This window comes from Dermacentor silvarum, chromosome 5 (assembly GCF_013339745.2).
Source record: "Dermacentor silvarum isolate Dsil-2018 chromosome 5, BIME_Dsil_1.4, whole genome shotgun sequence".
In the NCBI taxonomy this organism is placed as follows: domain Eukaryota; kingdom Metazoa; phylum Arthropoda; class Arachnida; order Ixodida; family Ixodidae; genus Dermacentor; species Dermacentor silvarum.
In genome coordinates, this window is record NC_051158.1 from 96,688,529 (window position 1) to 96,705,565 (window position 17,037).

General features: G+C 45.9%; 1 long non-coding RNA gene across 1 annotated transcript; it reads left to right on the forward strand.

Annotated features, from left to right (window-relative positions):
- The first annotated feature begins 4,784 nt into the window (after positions 1-4,784).
- On the forward strand, positions 4,785-15,275 carry LOC125945911 (uncharacterized). Its single transcript, XR_007467206.1, has 4 exons — positions 4,785-4,898; positions 5,419-5,517; positions 11,436-11,620; positions 15,139-15,275. It is a non-coding gene; the product is annotated as an uncharacterized LOC125945911 (long non-coding RNA).
- Positions 15,276-17,037: the final 1,762 nt, after the last annotated feature.

The window sequence follows — 17,037 nt, forward strand, 5'->3', positions numbered from 1 at the left end:
TATTACCAGAACTTGTTCCTAACTTCACTTAGTGAATTCAGCCTCTTCAAATGAAGTGAACGATGAGGCTACCATGAACACGGCCAACTAAAAAAAATAAATAATGAAAGACGTTTCTGTGAATAAACTTTTCTTGCCTTCATGCGGCGAATTCCGCAATACCACTTAGATTATTTTAAGGTGATCAAATGTTACTGAAACGATATTCGTAGCTGTAGCGTACGCTCACATCAACGGTTTCTTGAATAAATTTAGCACCATAACATGTTTGCATGTTGTAATTACCCTGCATAGCTTTTGAAGCGATTAACAGTTTGCTTCAATACAATGATATTCACAATTCTTGTTCATGCTATCTGAGACTTTCTTAAATAATGTCAAGAATTATTGGAAATAATTGCAGTATAAAAGATGTAACATTCTTTCACAGCTCTCTCACTGTGAACACACCTGGCATCCCTAGGATTGGACCATTACCTTATCTGAATAAGGCCACGGAATCAGTCAATAAAAAGAGTGCCCGAAACTTACGCGCAAAACAATCCACTGGGACGAATACAGTTACATTTGCTACTACAACGAGATCCACTTGATATTCTGTATACTCATTAGAACAGGTAAATGAGCAACTCGACTGGTTAAAATGCCCTTTGATGAACTCAACCTGACAAACATCTGATCGGCCTACTAAAGACGTCAATTAATGTCGGTGTATCTGTTGAGACATTATCATCACCATTCCAATAAACAGTAAGCACTTCATAATTCAACGTAACAAGGGAAAAACATTCAAAGAGCGATGCAACGTAGCATGTTAGGTTTAACGTCAAGAGACAGCTAGGAAGAGGGCAGTGTGAATCTGAGAGCAAACGGGATAGCCGATATTCTATTTGACATTGAGAGAAAAAAATGAAGCTGGGCAGGCCATGTAATGCATAGGATGGATAACCTGCAGGAGAGGCCTTCGTCCTGCAATGGACATCAATATAGGCTGCTGATGATGATGATCTGTTGAAACACGAGTCGGACTATTTGTAACATTTTCAAAAACATTTGACTCGATCGTTTTGCTAAGTTCCTTTCGAGAAGTAGAAACCGTTAAAAAATCAATGCTTAGGTCGCCTACCAGAATTAACTCGTAGCCATTATAATTCACCCAGCTGAACTACTTTTCTATCTATAAAAGATACAAAGCTCTGCGTGCTCGTCCTTGATGGTCGATATGGGACGCAGAAAACATTATCATTGGACTGAACAGTAAGCACTTCATAATCCAACGTAACAAGGGAAAAAGATGCAACAATGTTGCAACGGAGTGTGCTTTTTGCAATTATCCTAGGAAGAGAAACATAGCCACACTGCTATTACTGCATTACTTTACAAAGAAAGAGATGCCAAAGCAAGACGGACGCTCACTTAGCAATGGAGGCAACAAGGAAGCTGAAACCAAAACCTCCGTTTCAAAAAGAGAATGAAGAAATTATTGTTGATGCATGCACATACGGCCTGAAATTGTGAACCGTTGCATGAAGTCGGAATGGCGCATTATAGATCGTACGTGAGGAGAATTGGCGCGTTTTAACGCGATCGCGTTAAGGGCCCCATGTCGCAGAAAATCCGGAGTCGGCGTCGGCGTGGGTGTCGGCGTCCGTGGCGAAGGAAATCATCCCCAACCACCCCGACCGCGCAGGCTCTCCTCGTGGCGCAATCTGTTAGTGAACAGAAATTGAATTTCTCATAGTGAAATCTGTCAAGAAAATGAAAACGTACGACTTAACCACAACCTATAGACATGGTGGCGTCGGACTGTTATTTGAATGTACGAGAAAACATAATTCAATTACGAGGAAACTGAAACACAAACCCCTTTCCGGCATTTCTACAATACCAACAGCGGCGCGCTCGGGTAGCCCAGATGGCGCTCATATCATATCAAATCATATCCAGATGGCGCTCGCATCCTCGGCAGGTCAAATTGGGACTTGGCCTGCCTAATGCGTTTTGCACACGCGCGCGCGTCGGGGCAATAGTTAAAAATTAATAAAGTAATAAAAAAAGGTCCTAGGGCGTTCACAGTTTAATATAAGACGACTTATATTGCCCCTGGTAAAACGTCTTCCCAGCAATGCATTTCTGTTTAAAAGTGAAGCCGACTTTAAGGGCATCGGTGTAAGATTGGTCTTTGTAAGCTGGCTTTCCACGTTCTCTGGTGCAGTGAAGCCTACACAAAGAAAAATGCGATGCGAACGGGGCCTGATAACGCTATCGCGTTCCACTCTTATAGGCGAAGCTTAAGCGTCCTCCAATTTTTTTACCTATTGTTAGACATTCGTTCGCCATCGTTCGTTTTCTCAACTAGTAAAAATTATCTAACCTCGGTGGACGCTGTGAGTTCTAAGAGAAATGATGTAGCAACACCGTTGTTGTAACTCCACACGGCACTGTTTGCCTCTACCATGGCGCACACACGAGCTATCGCGAGAAAGGTCGATTCTCATCATCGTTTTTTATTTATGATGCCGTCGTCATTCCTGACACTTATTACGGCAGAACAAGTGTATAAGAGATGCTTCACTGAGTAACTTATCTTCATAAGGTCAACATTGGCTCTAGGCTTCAGATTCCCTTGTTTCGCCGCTATTGACTGATTTAAGTATAATTTTTACAGCGAAGCTGTTAGAACCTCGCTATAATGATCATTCCGTCGTCCGCAGCTTCGCCGAGCGGGGGGAGACAGAGATGAGAGAGAGCGAAAGCCGAGTATAAAAATAGCATCGCGCAGAATTGCGATGCGTGGTGGAGAAGAGGAGTGAGGCACGTGGTAGTGGGACGCGTAGAGCTGGTGCCGACGCTGACCGCGTTTCCCCGCGTTCGCGCCGAACGCGCCTGGTGTCCGTGACTTCAGCCGATGCCTCTGGCGGCGGCTCGGCATGTTTCAACCAGGGAACTGGACACTCGTCGCTTCCTAAAGACTGAAGTGGGATCTAGGGAAGCTGAAACCAAGCGTTGCAGAAGAGAGCATCCCGAGTTTAGATTGAGGGAAGCTGACAGTTCGCGTAGGTGAAGAAATGAATATCCGGAGGCTCGTGAACGATGCCGGTTGAATTCATAGCAATACTACGCAGAAAAACTATGCGTGGCTCTGCTATCGCAAACACCAGAGACCCGCAGAGATGAGGGAAGCCCAGCAAAAGTTAAAGTGTGTTGTTTGCCACTACTTTACTAGGCTTTCCCCAGCTCCGCTGGTCTCTGGTGTTTGTGATAGCAGAGCCACGCATATTTCAGAACCATTTGTCGTCTCTGGATGACCGCATAAAGCGTCGGTGCATTCACCATTGTCTGCAAATTGGACGCTACTTTACCTATAAGACATATCCACCGCTATAGACACGAACGGAAAAAGCAAGTGACCCAGAAAGGGCACGCTTGGTTACGCGCCAACTTGTTTGTTTGTTTGCCTCCAAGAGCGGCTCATACCCACTATGGGGGATTGGCCAAGAATCGGGTGAGGTAAGAAAATTATACGATTCTAAAAAGAACCAGTATTCAGAAATTTGGAATAGCTAAAAAGAAACGCGCCAACTTCTAGGATATCATAGGTGCAACGCTGGAAGAAGAAAAATATTAAGTAGCAGACAGGGCGTTTCTATTATATAACCTACTTTCCCTTCTTGATTGCTACCGACACTCATTCATCCCAGCGGAAATGTCTCGTTGAGAATGAAGGGTTAAAACACTCATTACTGTTTTCTTATCTCCGTTATCTACTTGACGTTATTAGTTTATTTTTTCTAATAATTCAGGGGAAATTCAAGACATCGCAGTCACACCAGTGCGCTGACAGTTTTGAAAAAATACTGTTGCAAGGGCCCTTCAAGGAGCAAGGAAGAAGCGTTCTTCCATGAAATGCGTTTTGCCTATGCCGACCAATTTATTTGTAGTGTCTTGCCGTTGTTGTATCAGTAGAGTTATGCATTTACAATATTCAGACTTTTTTTAAACTGCACTTCGTGCAGGCTCGTGCAGACGAGTGTAGTGTTGGCCAGCAGCTATGACGTCGTTTGCTGCACTTGTCTCACCGAGCTGTCGCGAATCAGAGGAGACTACGCGTCATCTTCTACACAAGAACACGAAAATCACCTGACTTCACACTTTGCTTCACCTCACACTTACTGGCTGCGTATATGCCCTTGTCTCAAACTAATAGCCAAAGTACGAGTTTCTTTCTAGCAACAAATCTGGACAGACGGCAGCTAAATACATGGCGAATACGCAGCGCGCGACGATAACTTTTCTATGCCTATAATACAGCACTGAGTCTGAAAGAACCTTCACCATCCGTGAGTAAGATAATTTAGTCTTCTTAGAGGATTAGCTTGCCTTCCTCTGTGTCCGTCGGTGACACACGGTAACGCCAGTACTACAAGTGCCTAGGCACTGTACCAGTACTTTGCTGCCCGGCCCTGCAGCGTACATTTATTGTCGCCGCCATATCAGCGCCGATAGACACAGACAAAATAGCGCCACGTGTTTGCAACGCCAGCGTGTTTAGTTCGTCGTCTGCTACCTACACTAATCGAAAATGCGGTGCAGAATATGTAGTTTTCATGATATAGTACTGTTATAAAACTGGCTTCGTGTAGGTGGGCGGAGCTACACGTTTTCTGCATCAGGTAAAAATTGGTGACTTAATTCCTACACTACCTACATTCGTGTAGGCAGTGTAGGTAAAAAAAAAATACCCTAGTTTCTTTGATGTTCGCATCCCAATGATCATCATCATCTATGCGAGCACGTTCGCACGTGGAGTCAGCACGCAGCCGCTGTGCTAGAAGAAAACGACGACGCCAGACCGATCGTGAACGGTTCGACTTATTTCCAAGCTCTGACAAGGCTGCGTAAGTACAGGCTTATTAGGCACTTGCTTAGCTTTAGGTTCGTTTAATTATGTTAGCCTGCAGGATGCCTAATCTCCCTCCCTAATGTCGCGCCCAACCCGCGCTTGTTTTTCTGGCTGTGGACAGCGTCTACCCGCAAAAGACCGTAGGCCTAGCATTGTCCCTCGCAGCTAAGCGCTTGCATTGCTGTGTGTGACGTGTAACCCGTTTGAAGCGTCAAGCATCCTTTGGGAACTAACCTCGATTTCTTGTGACTTTCTGATCGTTGTCGTGGGTTGAATCCCCAAGATAGTATTCTAAAAAAGCGGCCAAGACCGCACGTTGTTACATTATCGCCGTACAACTGGGCGGTGATACCGGTGGTACCGTGCAGCACCGAATGGTGGCACGGTGGTAAGGAGAGCGTTCTCGTATTCTCCCCTCCCGACAGCTAGCGTCTTTAGACGATGTCGTTCAGACGCTGCACTTGTGGTCAAAGACACAGACGCTGCCGTTTGAGACGATCCGCCTTTGTTTGCAGACGCTGCCGCGACAACGGGTGGTCGCCGACATTGCACGTGGTTCCGAACTGGACCTTGAGGATGTGGCGCTCGAAGTGCTCGTCGGCTACCGCGTGCAGGTAAGGCACCGTGGTAAGCGGATCGTCTCCTATACGACGTATACAATACAGTGCCACAGATAACCAGCTTCCAAAGAACGCTGCACGCATTCTTCGACAGCACAGGTTCGTTGTTCACAAAACTCTTGATGCGATTTAATGGTCAACCTTTACATGCATGAATTTCAGCTGCGTGTACAATATCTGTCGTCACCTTTTTGATGAACATTTCCACTATTCACGCAGCGCACAGCCAGCTTTGAGGCGCAACCAAAATTTCTATGACGTGGATTAAAGTTGCTAAGAGGCTTCGGAACGCTTAACAGAAGACAATGATTGCGATTTAACGCAACAGCAGGGGCACTGTCAAGCTTGTGCTTTGCAGTGCAGGCGTGTAACACTGACGATCATGTATTGGTGTTTCGAAGATCGTATCATAGTTTTTTTAAGCGATAACTTTAAGGGCCCCGTTGCGCAGTGAGCACGGCGTCGGCGGCGTTGAGCGTGAGTTGACCGTGAGCAAAACCTGTCTACCAATGACAGCGGGGCGCGGGCTGCGTTTCTGCCAATCAATAGTGAAGTGCGTTGCGTGTCTTCTACCAATAATAGCGCGGCGCGCCGCGTTTTAACATCAGCGGAAGTGGCGGCGCTGGCCCTGCGGGGGAATAAAAAAAAAAGCCAGAAAGCTCGTATTCGTGCATAGCGTTCACCGCAAGCGTTTACCTGCAATGATTACAGTTGCATTAGCTGCAGTTGCCGGCAAGTGTGAGAAGCAGTCAGGAACCCTTTAATTCTATCGCGTTCTACTCTTAAAGGTGAAGCTTAAGCGCCTCGCAAATATTTCCTTTTCTGTTTTCCTTGCACAAGCAGCTGGCGTCGGTGACACTGGTGTGATATATCATCCCGCCGTTTGGGTAGGTTCTTCAGGCTGTCTCAGACAGATGTCCACAGATCTCTCATATACACAAATACACATACACAGATGTCCCCGATCATCCTGCCATCTGGGACATCTGTGTATTTGGCTTTGTAAACTTGGCATACTGCTGGGGATCTAAAGGCATTAGTATTTCCATTGGTCTACTGTGTTCTATGCGTTTCCAAAAGCCTACCTTCTAGAACGGCCAGATATTAGTCGACAAGAAATGCGCAACGCAATGCACAAGACAATGCTTTTAGTTTATTATTCGTTCTTATGAGAGAAAAAAATTATTAGAACATCAAGATGGCGGCTATGTATCGTGTTGTGGAAGCCGTACGCGAAGTAGGGCGTCTTTATACCTGGAAGCAACCGCTTAGAGTACGAGAGAGTTGACACTATGTTCCCGTCTCCATCCCCCCTACATCCAACACTTACTAGTGGTTATGTCAGTTACCTCCAGCGGTTTGTCTACTATATGCTGAAAGTATGCCCAATACAACACCGAAAATGGTCATCTGTTAGTGAACGTTCAGCAGGAGTTTATGCCAAATTTAAAAAGCCACTACGAGTACTTAATTAATAATACATATGTTCCCTAACGTAGGATGGCCCTCTTCACCTCCAGTGCAGAAAACATCAAAGCAGGCAGCACTGAAGCGATTTTCATGAAAATGTTTCCATCTGATAGACAGCGGCTGAAGTATATGATCTCAGTATATTTCTCCCTTATGTGCTGAATTATTCGCCATAGTTAACTAAAGCTTGTACCCGAAACATTTTAAAGCAGTGTAGACACCAATTTTAGGGGCTAAATGAAACATAGCGTAAGCTTCTCATGCATACGAGCAACATCTTCACAAAGTATGACTGACAGCAGACAGCTAAATAGTAATTTTTTAAAATTTTAAATTCCGAGAAATGAAGCGCGGCTCCTTTTTCCGAACTCGTCGCGATAGTCATCATGAAAACGTCATTCTTGACAGCGTAATAGTGTGACCTTGAAGACGCTGATGGTGACCCAGTTTTACAGTGACTGCAGCACCTGCGTTTGCCGAAACACGGCCGGGAGACTCAAGTGCGGCTCTATCGAACATAAGCCCGGTGGTCTCCCACCTCGCACCTGCGTCGATGAACGCGGGCACACTTTCGAATTCTAGCTTACCACGGATGAGCTCGTTGTCGTCATAGCTTTGGTGGTTCAAATGAATGCCGCGATGCCGAGTACTCGTGGTTCACGTCACTGAAACGTTTTATATTCCTGCTAGCGGAACTCTTCCAAGTTGTAACTTTGTGATAGAAATCGTGTGACAATAAATTACCTGTGACACCTCCGTGCATATCCTGGCCATTGTAATGGTCCCCTAGATACTGTGTAATACCCTAGAGAAAGAAATTGTGAATTTCACGTCTGCACTTCTTTAAGGCGATGCCTTTTCATAAAACCAAAAGAGTAGTTAAGGTAAAAGGTAATGTTACCAATTTTGGATTATGGATTTAGTCTTTGTTCAAGATTGCACCTATGTTCATCTGATTAACTTCATAGATACGTCAAACTCACTTAATAAATTACCAATTGACTAGGCTAAGCACCCTTTGTAATTGCTAAATTTCTGCCGAACACCGCTCCGGGAAGTGCCTTTAGTTGTAATCCTGACGCTAGTCTCGAGACATAACAAAATTCTGCAGCAAAATGCAGTGGTTTTCACGTAGCTTTAGTCTTGAGTCCTTCAGAAAGCTTCGTGGTAAAATACGTGGAACACGGGAGAGCATTTAGCCATTTAAATCTGGGGACGGATATATTGAAATTTGTGCTTCTTACGGAATCTATCTGGCCTGAATGAGCCCTAAGTACTGATTTTGCTCAATACTGCAATTCAAATTGTCAAGTTTACCGTAATAATTTACCGGCTGTTAAGGGCGAACTTCTTTTGCCTAAGGTACACACCAACTATTCTTTTTTCTGCTATTATCACTATGGAACTCCCTGCCTACCGACTTAAAGCGATATAACTCCCTTTCCAACTTTAAATCTCAATTAAGGACTACCTATTTGAAAAAAAAAACTCCCTAGAATGTCTGCGCCTACTTCAAATTTATCGTGATGACATGTTCTACTATGGTATAATTATTTTAGATGCGATGCATCGTATGCTCGGGGCTATGTCACTCCCTCCCTCCGCCGTGCGGCGTCCACTTCCGGTTCCGCTTCTGGTTCCACTTCCGGTTCCATTTCCGGTTCCGCTTCCGGAAGCCAGCTTCCGGCTTCCGGAGAATGCTTCCGGTGTTTTGCTTGAATGATCCCCCGGTGCTTCGCCCACTCATCATCATTCAATTCGTCCTCTCATTCTCCTCCCACAACGCCGCGATGAGTGCCACGGACAGCTCCAGCGTCAACGCCAGTGTCAGCGCCATGGACCGCGCCGCGGAGAAGAGGGCTCGAGCCGCTGCCACGAAACGGCAGCGGCGATAGGCCAATCTGAAAACTAATGGGAACTTGAGTCGACCCCATGGCTGCTTCGCATACTACTCAGGGTTCCCCTACGGGAAGATTGTGTAGTTTTTTTTGTCAGTTTTTATTTTTGTGACTTGCTTTTACTATATTATTATGCATGACCTCAGTGTACTTATTTAGTTTTACTGCGATAGCAATTATATGGACACTCCAAAGCAGATTTCTGCTGTCGGCGTCGCCGTCGTCGTCGCCATCGCCGTTGCCGTGAGGTTCCGTATGACGTCAATGGAGATGAAATCGTCGCCGCGCGCCGCCGAACGCTGTATGTGCGAGTGAAAGGGCGCGAGGGACGCGCTCTTTCACGGGGAGTGAACCCACGGCGGAGAACAAACGCGCGTTCTGCGCCGTGCTTCCTTAAGGGCTGCAGAAGTAGGCGTCTCTTTCCTCCTTTACAATCACCATTAATGTAGAGCAAACGCGCCTTCTTCCGACGCGCGAAAGGCGGTGGGGGGGGGGGGGGGGGTAGGGAGGTGACTTTTAGCTGCGGCACCAAGTGCCTATTTATATCAGAGGCTCCGGCAAGTCAGCAACGCCACACGCATTTTGTGCGAACGCGGGCAAAACGCCGACGGCGTCGACATTAGTTCTGCGTGTTGCCGGTGCTGCTGCATGTCCAAGTTTATACAGCTGATAAAGCTACTATCATTACTCCGTATAGCTCTCTACAAATTTGCTATCGCAATTGATGCTTCGCCTTTCAGGTGAAACTGCGACCACTTTTTTTCATCTGCTTATTAACTTTTCACCGATATATTGTTAGGTGCGCTTTATTTCTCGGTTTACAATTCATCGTGAGGGGTCCCGCCTGCAGTTATTACTTTGGGACCCCTCCCTGTATACAACCGTTTCTGTACTAACTTATCAATAAATTTGAATTGAATCGAACCACCACAGGGCTGTTTTGACCCCATAATTTGGGACTCTGGACTAACTTGGACAATCTGGGTTACTTATGATCATCAGCCTATATTTATGTACACTGCAGGACGAAGGCCTCTCCCTGCCATCTCCAATTACTCCTGGCTTGTGCTACCTGATTCAAACTTGCACCTGCAAATTTCCCAACACCACCCCATCTAGTTTTCTGCCGTCCTCGACTGCGCTTCCCTCATCTTGGATACTATACATTCTGCAAGTCTAATGGTCCACCGGTTCTCCACCCTACGCATCACATGGTCTGCCCAGCTCTATTTTTTAATCTTAATGTCAATTAGAATATCGGCTATGCCCGTTTCTGCATACCAAAGCTTAAAAAAAACACGCAGTGACCACTCGCCGGAATCGTAAAGAATCAGCGCTATGCACTGTGCTTATGCCCTTGCGCACCATCGATGTTATTTTAATGCGAGCATTCTACTTCAAGCCAGTTTCCTGTATCAGGCTGTCTACATATGTTCGTTTGTTCACTTATACACGTCCGATGTCGATAGGCGCGAAACATATTTAAGATAATGCACCACCGGAAATGATCGCTGCATAATTTCACCCCTGATTACAGCTTACCTTTGCTTTTCGGGCGCCATCGCGGCTGATTTTAAAACACTAGGCAATAGGAAAACGACAAAAAACGTTTCCGGTCGTTCGGGCCCCACCCGTTCGGCGCTCATCAGGATATCGTGGCGCATTTATTCGCGCAGTGTTTCTCATTGCGTAGATGTCAACTGCCGCTGAGTCTGCCAATTTCTTTTAAATTCGAAAGCATCAAATGGCTCATTGAGCGAGAAAGCTGGCGTCTGTAGCAGATAAATGGCACCGAAATTCCCATTGGTTGCGACGCCCCGCTACCAGCGCACCTCGACAGAGCAGAGACGGCGACTCCATACCACGGGGCGAGAAGGGCTGTCGTCGGCGGCGTAGTCGCGTGACGCGCGCGCGTGGGTGCTGCCGTCTTTCTCTCGGAAGGCGGCGCACGGTCCTTATCAATTACTCTTTTGGCCATTGGGCTTAGCTGCGCCCGTGGCGGCCTCGGTGGCCGCTGCAGCGCCCTCGGTCTCTCGCCGCGCAAGGCGTCTGTGGCAAGCGGCGTTGGTACCGCAGCCTGCTGCTGCTTGCTGGCTCGGGCAGCACGTACCGCTATGGTACATTACTCACAGCGCAAAAGTCGAAGGAGCGCGCAGCGGCGTTCAACTGACATTAAAAATTTCGCGTTCACATCTTATAGGAAGGGCTTATGTGACCTCAGAATTTCTCATTTTACCATTTTACTAGCGACAAATGTGAAGTAGCAGTAAAAATAGGCCCTCTAATTGCCGGCCGCTAGGAAGAGCAGTATGAAGACATTTGAATCGGTGGAGTGAATAATGCAGAAAGCTTTTGACACGCAGTTCTTGCGCGGGCAAGTGAGCTTGCTTGCGAAATGTAGACTAGGCCGCTTCGTCGAGTTTGCTTTACATGTCTTGTGCTCGTTGACTGCTCCGCGTCACACTTGCCTTTATAGGCCAGGGGCACACGCGTACGCCCTGACAACTGAGACAGGAAATCCGTATTCTGCCTTCCTCTACGCAGCCTTGTCTACTGCACAGCCATCGCTCATGCTCAAGTACATGTTCGAGAACTTGTATCATCGGGCTTGGCCTGCTCCGCGTCCGGTTCCTGTTGCATCCCACTTACGACGAGCAGAATGCTGAGCAGCCGCCCATATAGTGGATGAAATCCAGCACGCGTTTCTGGGACCTGAACGTGTCTATTGGGTAAGCAACAGTAACTCTTAAGTGCTTGATATTTTTTATTGCTTGAACGAGAATAATCTTAAATAATCAACTCAAATATTACAGTTAAATGAGAAGTGTCAATGAGAAACCTGCAGAGCAGCATGAGAAACTCCCGATAAAGCTTTCTGTTTCTCAATACGTGCTGCATAAAAAAATGCCCAGATTGCAGTACACTTTCTGTAATGTTACTGTACCGACTGGAAATCGTTCAGCTATTCAGAACCCGAATAAATATTGTTCACGTCAGTGTCTCTAAAAACAACTGTCTCGGCGGCCTAATTTGCTCTTGCCGAGTATAGCTTTTTCTTATTTATTTCTGTATGGCGCTTTCTGCGCAATAAGAGACCATTGCACCCGTTTTCGCATCGTTTCGAGCTCCATGGCATGTTCCGTTTCGCCAACAATGCTTTAAAATTTGGAGGACGCTTAAGCTTCACCTTTAAGAGTGGAACAGCGATATCATTGAAAGATCCCTGGCTGCTTATCAGGTTTTTCCTCGTATATTAAAATTACAATCCGGCGCTATCACGTCTGTAGGTTGAGGTTAAGTCATACTGTACGATGTACTGCACGTACTGTTGTACTCCGCTCCCGTACACCTGCGTAACGTTGGTACCCGGACACGAAGGACTAGAGGCGAACGAACGAAGCGGCCCACGCCTCTGCCCGCGAGCACGTCAGCCGGGCTCCCCTCGCCCATCACACTCTCCGACCCGCGGCAGAAGAGGCGGAAGCCATATTCGGTGATATTACAGCACTACAGACTCGAGAGCTAGGTGCACCCTCCACCACAACCAAAACTAAGCAGAGAAGAAAGCGTGATCCTCAGACGCCTACAAAGCAATACGTACACTCACGGGACTATAACACACTGCGTCTACCCGACGCTCAACGGCTACCTATGCCAACTCTGGAACATCCCCGACGCCCAGGCACACTTGCTCCTGGAATGCCCATGGCATGAAGACAGCGAAATGCAACCAGTAACGGACGCAAACCGAGCACCGCAAGCAAACGAAGCCCACCTAGTCGAAATGTGGCCGAGCTCATCCTCGAGTACCTGGAAGACGAACGACAACTCGTCGCCAAGAGTGCAGTCGAAGCCAGAGGATTCCTGGACCAAGGAACCTTCCCAGCTCAAGATGGTACCGGGCCTCAGTCGAAACACTGTTTCATTAATAAACGGTTCTTTCTCTCTCTCACTACATGGCCTCGAAAACATTAAATTGCGATTATCAACTATGCTTCCCAGTGTCGCGAGAGAACCCTACGTCACATTGAGATCACTTTTGTTGAAAACGGATGGTTACGTTAAGTGTTATGTGGAGAAACTTCAGCGTTGGTGGCTTGATTATGCGTTTTTCAAACAAATACTTGACCTTTTTCTTGTTTATTTTCGTGCTTATTACGACTTTCATAGTTGGCTTCCACGACGTCTTCAGTGAAATTATTGAGCTATTTTCTTCATATGCTGTGAAAATAAAGGGAATGTTATGGTGATGTGTTGGCGAAGTATATATATGGTTATTTAAGTGAGGTCACATGCAGGAACTTTGACCTTCCTTCGCCCGTCGTCGCCATTTCTGGATACCTTGAAGCAGTACTCGAACTTGTCGTCAGTGCGTTCACAGACACCGTTGGCATGCTACGAAAGTCAGAAAGATGGAAGTTTCCCCAACTACCTTGATGAGCTCGTACAACCTAGCAAAGCGCGATATGAAGCAAAAGAAATGTGCAGTGGTGTGCATGCTTATCTGCTGCACATTGGAAGAGATGGAACTAAGGACTTCGAGTTGCTGCCACCAACTACGCAGGTTGATATCAGCAGCTCTTTGGTTATGTCAACAAGCAACATTTCTCTGCAGGTAATCAAAGCTTACAAATCACTAGGTGCACACAATTACTTCACGAGCACACTCTTGAAGAATTAGCCAAGAAGCAGTTGCTGTCACAACGCTTCATGTTAGTGTCGAAAGACTCCACTACTACTTCGGAGCATAACCTATCCTGAGGCACTTGCGGAAGACAAAGAAAAATTAGATGAAAATTCGGAGAAGTTTAGTGCCGCCATTTCAGTAACTATGGTTAAACACGTGGACCAAACCACCATCTTCTTTGTTCTTTCTGGTGTTTTACGTGCCAAAACCAGTTGTGATTATGAGGCACGCCGTAGTGGAGGGCTCCTGATTAATTTTGACCACCTGGACTTCTTTAACGTGCACTACAACGCAAGCACACGGGCGTGTTTGAATTTACCCTCCATCGAAATGCGGCCGCCGCGGCACGGATTCGATCCCGCGTTCTCGTGCGCAGCAGTGCAAAGCCTTAGCTGACTGAGCCACCGCGGCGGGTGAGCAGACCACCAATGAACAGTCCAATTGTGCAGAAAAGCAGTACCGCGCGGGCCGAATCACTGCATCACAAATGAACACTGTTTGATCAACGACCATTGCGGACTCTTCGATGAGTCTACTGAGTATGTCACCCCGAGCAAGGCAGCTATTGCTTTTTTATGTCCAAGAAAGGATATAAACTCATGAAGGATTCATGCAGTGAAGATTTGACGGTCATGGATGGGCATTGTCTGAAAGTGGAAGATGAATAAAAACAGTGCTTAGGCGGCCATGTTTATCGGCGTCGCCCCCGCCTGCTCGCAACATGGTTGCATCGTGCTGCATCGTGGTTGTGTCGTAGAGCGTGGGTGTGCATTTATGGGGTCAATAATAAATCGGACTTTGAAATAAATACGATCCGATCGCATATGCTTCTTTTCAGGTCTAAAACTAATTTTAATTGTCAGATTGAACAGAGTGTGCTCTCACAGTTGTAAATGTAAGCCATTCGACAGTACTCATGTGCCAAGTAGCTGGTAATTACCATGAAAGATGCGAAGCGACCTAGTGAGTGACGCGACATCGCGACGAGATAAATAAACTAAAAAAAGAAGGAAAGCTGTAAGCCTAATTTAGCAAAGAAGAATGTCGCGATACTTAGATTTAGTTTGCAAATACTTAAAGACTGGTAGACAAAAATCTAGTACCACTTTTTCAGCGCATCTTCTTATGCATGTTGGTCAATATATGGCGTGGTATCTATAAATACGTAGTAGCTTACTTCGTCTTGTACCATCTCGTCATTTTGTGCATGTAATCGTATGCACAGTTATGAAATAGTTAGCAAATCTATTTTCTTTGATTCCTTTGATCTTCTTTGGCTAATAAACAAGTACAGTCGTACAACAAAAGTGTCAGGTACGAATGCTCTCTGCAACATTTCACTCAGTTTGTAGCAAAACTACCTCTGTCTTCACGTTTCATTCAATTTCTAAATAAAGTACCTACTTGTCGACGCCATCGTTAGGACACATTCTATCATTCTATGAATAACAATGATTGAATATTCCATCACTTGTATACAAATCAGGGCAGATCACTCTAGCGAACTGTGGCCTATGTTTACTGCGCTTCTGTGCCGTTGTCCAATCTCCTTTTTCACAGACCTTTCTGACCTACGAGTTTGGCTTGCCCCGCGTCCGATGCCTCTGGCACCCCACTTACGACGAGCCCGTTACCGAGCCATGGACTACGTGGCGGGTGACGTCCGACCTCCACTTCTGGACCCTCCTCGTGTCTATAGGGTAAGCTGCGCGTGACAGCATCGCTGATGCACAGCAGCAAATCTGACTCTTGAAATGTTTCAATCAAACACATTTCTAGATAAATCAGCCTTAAACTTTCGTCTCGAATGCAGAATGCTTCCTCAAGCGCTATCATTTAAACGACGACACAGAGTAGAAGAAATACACACCATATCGGCTGTGGCATGTGTTACTTGTCATCTGTGTGGTCGTTCTTGCGATGTTCTAATTTATTTTGACAGTGCTAACTAGCCCAGCGTCGCACACTTGTGCAATTTATCACCCAGCATCCATGACAGCCTGAAATTAGGTACAATTGGGATACATAATTTATCATGAGGAAAAATTTCTCAAGTCCTCAACGTTGAAACGCAATGAAGTTCAACGTTAACAAGGCGTTTGGTCATGTTCTGAAAACTCTCGGAAATGAAATCTTGACTTGCCGTACTTGGTTAGAATTTGACGACATATTCATACTTGTCGAAATATTTCGCTGTGTTTCTTTACTTAGTTGTTCCACCTAAATATTAGAGTGTTTGCGTATTTCATTCAGTGACCATTACCAATTTCATTTAAGTTAATCTGAGTAAATATTTTAAGGCGAGAGAAATGTTGTGGAAGTTTTTTCGTTACTTTATACGGGCGTGGTTGATGAGCAGCTAATTTTCCCCGCTATACCGGCCTCCTTGCGGGAGATTTTATGCATTTCCCGCATTTTTCAAATGAAGACTTGAGATTTGTTCTCTGGCACTGTTTTTTCTCAAGCAATGTCTCCGTTTATTTAGCCCGTGTGGATGACGAAATCCTGTGTAGGTAACGGAATGACATCAGTAATTGTTTGAATCGTCTTCTTTGCATAAACTATAAGCAATCAAATTAGATGCGCCAGCCATAATTGGATCAGGTCGTTATAGATCATTGCCGTTATGAAGTTTGCTGAATATTAGCGCTTCAACGTTCACGATGCTACCCAGCCTTTCACAGGATGAATGACCAGGCCACCGTTTATTCAATTATCACCTATCTTAGCTCGATGAAAGCAGGAATGAGAACTCTGTTGGATCAGCTGTCATAATTACAGTCTTCATAGAACATGTCACAAATCGGAGTCCGTCTTGCAATGTCGAAGTTCTCACGATATTCAAAAAGAAGTTATGGAGCTTTTCATCGACTTTTGTCCAACTAATAAATTGGAAGAGTTGTTTGAGCCTCTAACACAGACACTACTACAGTATCCTTCCGGAATAAAATTTGTTACAACTCTGCGCTGTAAAAGACGTTGTTGGCACTATCTAGCGTTTGGATGCAATACTACGATGACAAAAAAAAAAGAACAAAGGCAGCATCACAACCCCCTACCAGCTGTTCGAGTATCACTGGCATTCTGTACGGAATTTGTTCATTACGAAGGACAGAGGTGGCGCACAGGGGACAACTCGTTTGGCCGCAATTCTGTGCTATGCAGGTGCATTCGGTGGCACAGCCCCCGTTGACGTGGAATATGGTAGCAGAAATACAAGTTACGGAATTATTGAAGCCAATGAATTTCACGACCAGCAGTAATCCACGTGCGGTGCCTGTGGCAGCCCACTTACGATGAGCTGCAAACGAAGCAGCAGACCACGTTGAGAGTGAAGTTCAGAGTGTGCTTCTGGGCCCTAATCGTGTCTATGGGGTAAGCAGCGTACGGTGACGTCCGTGTAGGACAACGCCGCAGTTTTGACGGCAGAAATATTTTATAAAGTACTACTGTAGATTT